Source organism: Lacerta agilis, chromosome 11 (genome assembly GCF_009819535.1).
Source record: "Lacerta agilis isolate rLacAgi1 chromosome 11, rLacAgi1.pri, whole genome shotgun sequence".
Classification (NCBI taxonomy): Eukaryota; Metazoa; Chordata; class Lepidosauria; order Squamata; family Lacertidae; genus Lacerta; species Lacerta agilis.
The window spans coordinates 13,655,264-13,663,356 of NC_046322.1; positions in this window are offsets into that span (position 1 = coordinate 13,655,264).

Consider the following 8,093-nt stretch of genomic DNA (forward strand, 5'->3'; position numbering starts at 1 on the left):
CACTACTGAAGAAAACCAGAACAGTTGATTGATATCATCATCATCATCTCCATCACCTTCATCAACATTGGCATACCACCCTTCAGTCGTAGATCTCAGGACAGTTCACAAAATAAAAAGGTAAAAACACACAATACATTATCATCATCCCCTCCCGCTCCCACAAACACATTTAAAAGGGCATCAGATGTTAATCAGCCAAAGGCTTGGTTGAAGAGGAAAGCTTTCACTTGGTGCCTGAATGAAGGCACCAGCTGAACATCCCTGGGGAGAGCATTCCACAAATGGGGAGCCACTGCAGAAAAGGCCCATTCTCGTGTTGCCATCCTCTGAACCTCTGGCGGAGGAGGCACATGAAAAAGGGTGCCAGAAGATGATCTCAGGGTCCAGGTTTGTTCTCATGGGGTGAGGTGGTCCAGCATTTGGAATTGGGCCCAGAAACAGTGTAATATGCTCAAACCATCTTGCGCCGGTGAGCAACCTGGCCGCCAAATTTTGCACCAGCTGAAGTTTCCGAACCGTCTTCAGAGGCAGCCCTATGTATAATATATAACGTGTTGCAGTAATCTAACCCAGAGGTTATCAGAGCACAGCCAACACTAGTTAGGCTAGATAGGGCACAGCTGGGGCCCTGGCCGGAGCTGATGGAATTTCTTATACGTGACCATGTGTCTGATGAAGGAAATGCTGATTTGCTCAGAATGCCACCAATAATTGTGGATATTGCATGTTGGTTTTAGTTTTTGTGCTCATAAAATATGGATTCTTAAGTCCTTCTGTAATTGGTACTTTGCATTTGTTAACAAGCTGGGATAAATAATGGTCTGTTTGTGCTTAATAGGCGATTCCCTTGGCACTGGGAATTGCACTCCTTGGGGTGGGGGATGATGAGCAGATGTTCTCTCTCAGCATCTGCCTGTCAATCTACAGTTCCCATACAGAAGAAGGTATGGCAAAGTGGTCGAAATCTAACCTACCTGCAACGTGGACCCATCGAAACTTGGCCATTCAGCCTTTTAGGACTGAACTACATGTAGCATAGTCAGCTCAAGAATTGGGGCAGACTGGGGTAGGAGTGTCGGGCAGTGAGGTTTTAGGCCAGGGATGGGAAACTGTGGTTCTCCAGCTGCTGTTGGAATATAGCTTCCGTCCTCCTTATTCAATGGCCATGAAGGAACTGGACTCCAACAACATCAAAACAGCCCCCAGATTCTCAGTCCTTGCTTTAACCCTTGGCCGTTGTTGTTGCTGTTATTTGATGATGGTGATGGTGATTTAATTTTTAAACATCAACTATGCAAGGGTAAAATGAATGGCAAATATCATACCTGTTTTGATCTTTAAATAGCTGGGTTTGAATGTTCATGTGTGCCTACGTATAGAAGAAAGAGACAGGCCATAGGAAATGTATAAAGGTAAAGGGACCCCTGACCGTTAGGTCCAGTTGCAGATGACTCTGGGGTTGTGACACTCATCTTGCTTTACTGGCTATGGGAGCCGACGTACAGCTTCCAGGTCATGTGGCCAGCATGACTAAGCAGCTTCTGGCAAACCAGAGCAGCGCACGGAAACGCCATTTACCTTCCCGCCGGAGCAGTACCTATTTATCTACTTGCACTGGTGTGCTTTCGAACTGCTAGGTTGGCAGGAGCTGGGACCAAGCAACTGGAGCTCACCCCGTCACGGGGATTTGAACCGCCGACCTCCTGATCAGCAAACCCTAGGACCTGCGGTTTAACCCACAGCGCCACCCGCGTCCTAGGAAATGTATACAGCATCAAAAATATATAAAAAGCAAACCAAACCCAAATAAATTGAAAAAAAGCTTTTTGGGGGGTTGGGGTGGGGTGTAAAATGGTTCCCAATTAATTTCATTGCAGTTTCACTTCAAAGATTCCTAAAGCCTATCTGGCCAGCAAGCACAGCTGGTGTTTGCACTGCAGCTATATAAAAATTCTGAGCTTGTCTTAGTTTGTAAACTAAATTAACTGCAGCTAGTCCTGCATCCTCCTTATGCACACACACACACACACACACACACACACACACACACGGAGATACATCATCCCTGGCTTAGAAGTGATGTCAAATGTCTTTATTTCTCTGTGTACGTATTATATGCCCATTTCTTTTTTCTGAAAGCTGAGCAATGCAGCTGCCAAATGCACTGGGATGTTGTAGTGCAACCCGTGCTCCTGTCAGTCCTGAATTGCAGGGTTTCCACCTCCTTTGTAAAATAGGCCCCATGTTTCTGGCTTGGGCAAAGGGGAAGAAGGGGAGTTTGACGAACAGACAGAGGCTTCAAGGGAGCGATGCCTCCACCCAAGGAAAAGGCCTTTGAAGAGGCAGCTTCATAGGACACCTTCCCTGATCCCTGATGTCGGCGGATTAAAAATTAATCTGTTATGAAAAATTAAAAGGTGAAACTTTCCTCTGGAGTGGCTCAGCAGCTCGGCTCTCTCTCTCTCTCTCTCTCTCTCTCTCTCTCTCTCTCTCTCTTGCCGGCAGTTGATTGTATATTAATGTGAAGACTGAAGGAAAGAACTGATCATTCTAAATGAAAATACAGATTTGTGTAAAAATCTGGATTGATTTTTCTTAATGCCAAATGCGAATTGATATAATTGGAGGCATCCCCCCCCCCCGCCTTCTCCATTGGAATGATGATGTTTATATTTTTAAGAGCTTAATGTGGCCACGCTGCTGGGGAGGCGCGTCCCGTTTTGCCACTTGAGGTTTAAACAGGAAGAACCGCTTAGCCCTGCTGCCGCCACCACCACCACTACTGCTGCCGCTGCCGCCACCTAACTGTTCCTGTCGCCGCCACCTGCTCTGTCACATCCACCGCCTGGTGGAGAAGCGGCGCTCCCACCAGTGCTGATTTCGGGTGAAATCTTGCCCCAAATGGATGCAATCTTGCCCCAAATTGGCACTGATGGCTGCTGTGCGTCTCTGTTGCTGGCAGAGGTGGCAGGAAATTCCGGGCAGCTTCTGCCCCCTGAAGCAGTGGCCTTGTTTAGGGAAGTTTTTAATCTGTGATATTTTAATGGATTTTAATATTTGTTGGAAGCTGCCCAGAGTGGCTGGGGAGACCCAGCCAGATGGGCGGAGTACAGTGGTATCCCCGGGTTGCATATGTAATTGGTTCTGGGTTACAGTTCGTAACTTGAAAAGTACGCAACCCGAACAAGCGCACGAAAAACCCGGAAGTAGCGGTTTGCGCATGCGCGAACGCATCTCTGCATGTGTGAACTGCGCAGAACGCTTCTGCACATCCGTGCGTTGTGCGTGCTCCGGATTGCGCTTCCGGGTTACCGAAGTTCGTAACCCAAAAAGTACGTAACCCGGAGCGTACGTAACCTGAGGTACGACTGTACAAATAAATAAATTATTATTATTATTATTATTATTATTATTATTATTATTATTATTATTATTACCCTAACCATGGGGGAAGGGAGAGTGCTCTTGCATTTGGTTCCTGCTTATGGGTTTCAGACAGGCATCCAGTTGGCCACTTTGAGAACAGGATGCTGGACTTGATGGGCTGTTGGCCTGATCCAAGAGACTCTCCTTAGGCACATTGATTGCCCGGGAGCTGATGAAGAGGGCAAATGCATTGTCTGCAGTGTTAACTCTCCCTGTCCTAAACTTGTGTGCCTTGTTTTAATCCATTAAAAATAAATAAATCTCAAGGTACTTCTGCTCAGTTAGGAATGAGGGACGTGATCTCGGAGGAGGTCTCTCAATACGGATGGCAAATCAGTAAAATCTGAGTGATGGGATGACATTAAAACAATATATTGATAAAGTTGGTATCCTGGCCCCTCAGTGTCCTGGCTAATGCAGCAAACAGCTATCTTTAGAAATGCTTATACTCATAATTACACAACGGCAGGACGAATTAGTCCAGGAAAACGTGCATGAAATACAGTAAGCCAATTCTGCTCTGCAATGCAAGACCAGTGGTGGTGGTGACATTATATAAATGGCTGGTTTTGACTTACTGGAAGGCCTTAAGAGATAACCGGGCAGGACCGACCATCTAAAAGCATCCCCCTAACCCCCCCCAAATAAAATTTATAAAGAAGCAAGGGTATAACCGTCTTAAGTCTGTACACCCCAAACTGTGCAGGGGCAAACTAATGTGCTGTGAGTTCAATTGGACTGAATCCCAGGTAAGTGTGTAGATGATAGCTGCCTTAATTATTCCCAAGTGAGACAGCAAAGGGAGGCTGCTTTGTACCAGGTCAGATGGTTTGCCCAATTAGCCTAGTATTAGCCTACTAACTGGAAGGGACTCTCTAGTGACTCAGGCAGAGATTCTTCCTGCCACCTGCTGCCTGACCCTTTTAGCTGGAGATGCCACAGAGCGAGAAGAAGAGAAGAAGAGTTTGGATTTGATATCCGGCTTTATCACTACCCAAAGGAGTCTCAAAGCGGCTAACATTCTCCTTTCCCTTCCGCTCCCCCACAACAAACACTCTGTGAGGTGAGTGGGGCTGAGAGACTTCAAAGAAGTGTGACTAGCCCAAGGTCACCCAGCAGCTGCATGTGGAGGAGCGGAGACGCGAACCCGGTTCACCAGATTGTGAATCTACCGCTCTTAACCACTACACCACACTGGCTCTCATGGGAAAGAGGCAGAAATTAGTGATTCATGCAGGAACATGGGGGATGTTTATTTACATGTTCTAAACCCACCTTCCCCAGACTGGAACACAATGTCTCTCAGTCCAAAACAGAACAGCCAATGGACAGGGATGGTGCGCTTGCAGAGCCACACAATAATCCAGGGGTGTTGGAGCAACTCTCCTATGAAGAAAGGTTCGGGGTTCCTTAGTTTAGAGGGCAGGCAAGTAAGGGGAGACATGATAGAGGTGTGCAAGATTCTGCATGGTGTGGAGAAAGCAGACAGAGTAAAGTCCCCCCCCTAATTGTACAAAAGTCTGGGGCTATCCAAGGAAGTTCAATGGTGGAAGATAAAAAAAAGAGGACTTCTTTGCACAGAGTATAGTAAATCTATGGAATTTGTTTCCACAAAAGTCAGCAATGGCCACCAGCTTTGGGTCTAAAACAGGATGAGATGAAGTTGTGGATGATGAGATGATCAGCGGCTGCTGGGAGAGGCAGTAGGCCTCTGGATACCAGAAAGAAGAATGGCAGATGAAACTGATGGACTATGTGGAGATGGCGAAATTGACAGGGATGATCCAAAACCAGGAAGATCAAGCATTTGAAAAAGACGGGAATAAAATTTTTCATTGCTTAAAGACCACTGTGAACATCTAAAACAGGCTTCCTCAACCTCGGCCCTCCAGGTGTTTTTGGCCTACAACTCCCATGTTCCCTAGCTAGCAGGACCCGTGGTCAGGGATGCTGGGAATTGTAGTCTCAAAACATCTGGAGGGCTGAGGTTGAGGAAGCCTGATCTAAAATCACTGGCAGGATTGTGAAGATGCTTGTAATGTGAAATTCTTGTCATATGGGGGGGGGGGTTTAATGGAAAAATTAGTAACTGGGTAATTTAAAAGGATGCAGATAACTTTGCATTATAGAACAGACCCATGGAGGGAGGGAGGGAAGTCCGATGGTATCTAAGGAACCTTTTGTTTTTTTGGATGTGTGAAATGGTTAATGTAAAGATATACAAAAATGTGAAAACTAATTGTGTGTGTGTGTGTGTGTGTGTGTGTGTGTGAGAGAGAGAGAGAGAGAGAGAGAGAAGGCCTCTGAATACCATTTACTGGTGGCAACAACTCTGCCACGCACTCAGGCTCTGCTTGTGGGCTTTCCATGGGTATTGGCTTGGCTGCTGTGAGAACAGAGTGCTGGACTAGAAGGGCCAAGATCTTCTGTCAACAGCTTGAGGACAGTAGGTTGCTTTGACCCTTTTCAGGTGCAGTGCATTTCCCGTCTTTATTCAGAAATGCAAGTATGCACCTGGTATTTGAACTTAAGGAAGCTCTGCTGGCAACAAGCAGGATTGACAGAATAGCAAATATTTGCACAATTTAAGACTGTAGAGTTTATTTACAACAATTTTATTATTTTATATGCCACCCATCTGACAGGATTCCCCCAGCCACTCTGGGCAGCTCCCAACAAAGAATTAAAAACTCAAGAAAACATCAACCACTAAAAACTTCCCTATACAGGGCTGCCTTCAGATGTCTTCTAAAAGGCATATAGTTGTTTATTTCCTTGATATCTGATGGGAGGGTGTTTCACAGGGCGGGCATCACTACCAAGTAGGCCCCCTGCTTGGTTCCCTGTAACTTCATTTCTTGCAGTGAGGGAACCGCCAGAAGGCCCTTGGAGCGATGGGGGTGGAGACACTCCTTCAGGTATAACAGGGCCAAGGCCATTTAGGGCTTTAAAGGTCAGCACCAGCACTTTGAATTATGTTTGGATAGGTTTGGTTTTTTAAAGAATGTAACAAGAGCCTGCTGGATCAGACCAGCTGCCCATCTAGGCCAGCATCCTGTTCTCACAGTGGCTAACCAGATTCCTGTGGGAAACCTCCAAGCAGGACCTGAGCACAAAAGCAGCTTCCCATCCTGTTTGTTTCCAGTGCTGTCTCCAGAACAATATTTGTGTGTGTGTGTGTGTGTGTGTGTGTAGTTTCTGCTTGAAAACAGGAAGTAGAAGTATATGACACTTATATGAATATTTTCCTTTATAAATGGTACAGCTTTAGGCACAAAACAGTATCCTTGCTGCCATACCTCGCCACCATCCAAGTAGCTGCACAGCTTCCATTTCCTTTAATTCAGCCATTTCTGCCTTTCCTCCACCTCATTCTCCACCGTGGTTGCCAAGGTCAATGCAAATCACTGGCTGAACTTCTACCGAGAGCAGCTTAAGTCTCTCACTGCATTTGTGTTCAGCAAATGAAGCTACCTCAACAGGCTGGAGGAGTTTGATCCCGCTGGGACCCAGTATAGCCTCAGATATAATCTCCCTCTCCAAATCTACCGCATGAATCTTTAAGCACTGAAATCCCAAATCAATGAAATTAATGATCTCACCCACTGCTAATTTATACCTGTCTCTAAATGAAGACATAACTTTTATTTTGTACAACTTGCTTTGCTCGCGCCTGACATTAATACGGAGGCTAAGAGGGATCAAAGGAGACCAGGAGGGAATTTTCTTCACTCCTGCACTGTGTGCATGCTGAAATATTACATCTCTAATTAAACAATGGCACTTTAAAATCATTTGGCATCCAGGGCCAAAGCCGCAGCTGCTGTAATTACATGGAAAGGGAGGAGATGATTGATAAATTTGATATGGAGGAATAATGTGAATGATTCATTTCAGATGTAGTTTTCATTCAAGGATCAAAGGTTCCCCGGCAACCCATGTGATCCCAATGAGTGCCTAAATTACATTAACTCAGATCTCATTAGAATGTTGGCTCCTATAAATACCTCTTTTTGTCATTCGTGAATAATTGCTTTTATGGCAGTTCTGAAATGACAGAACAAGTGCTTAACATGTTCAGGTTAGGCTCCGGAGATAGCGGGTGCAGATGGGTTGAGTGTTGAGACCAAAGATTTGCCTCCGCTCAGAGGAGAACTGGTCCAGCCTGGAAGAGCGATGTTATTACTGCGTTGCGCGGCTGTTAAAAAGAATCAAGGCGACATGAGAAAATGCAGCACCAGTTTCCTTTAGGTGAAGGAGGCGGCCAGATGGGGCTCCTGCACTTTTAGAAAGTGGTGTGCAAGCGGGACGTTTTGGAGAATGCACCTTTTCCCACCCCTGCAATGCTGTGGCAAAACAGGTTGTATCCGTATCTGTTAAAGATGGAGAAGCCCTGCTATAAGAAGCTGCCCTCTGCCATTGATCCACTTTGTTCCAGTCCTACCAGAGGCTGCCAGGGACTGAACATTTTGCCTGCAAGACACCTGCTTTTCCACTATGTTATAACTCTCCTTACTGCCCTAGATGCTGTGCTTAGAGTTGCCCACCTGTATTGCCAAAGCCTTATAAGACAGCTCTTATTGATTTAGACCATTTATATACTGCTGAATTACAAGAGTCTCCAAGTAGTGTACAAGGAATGCAATGCAATGAGAAATTGATTA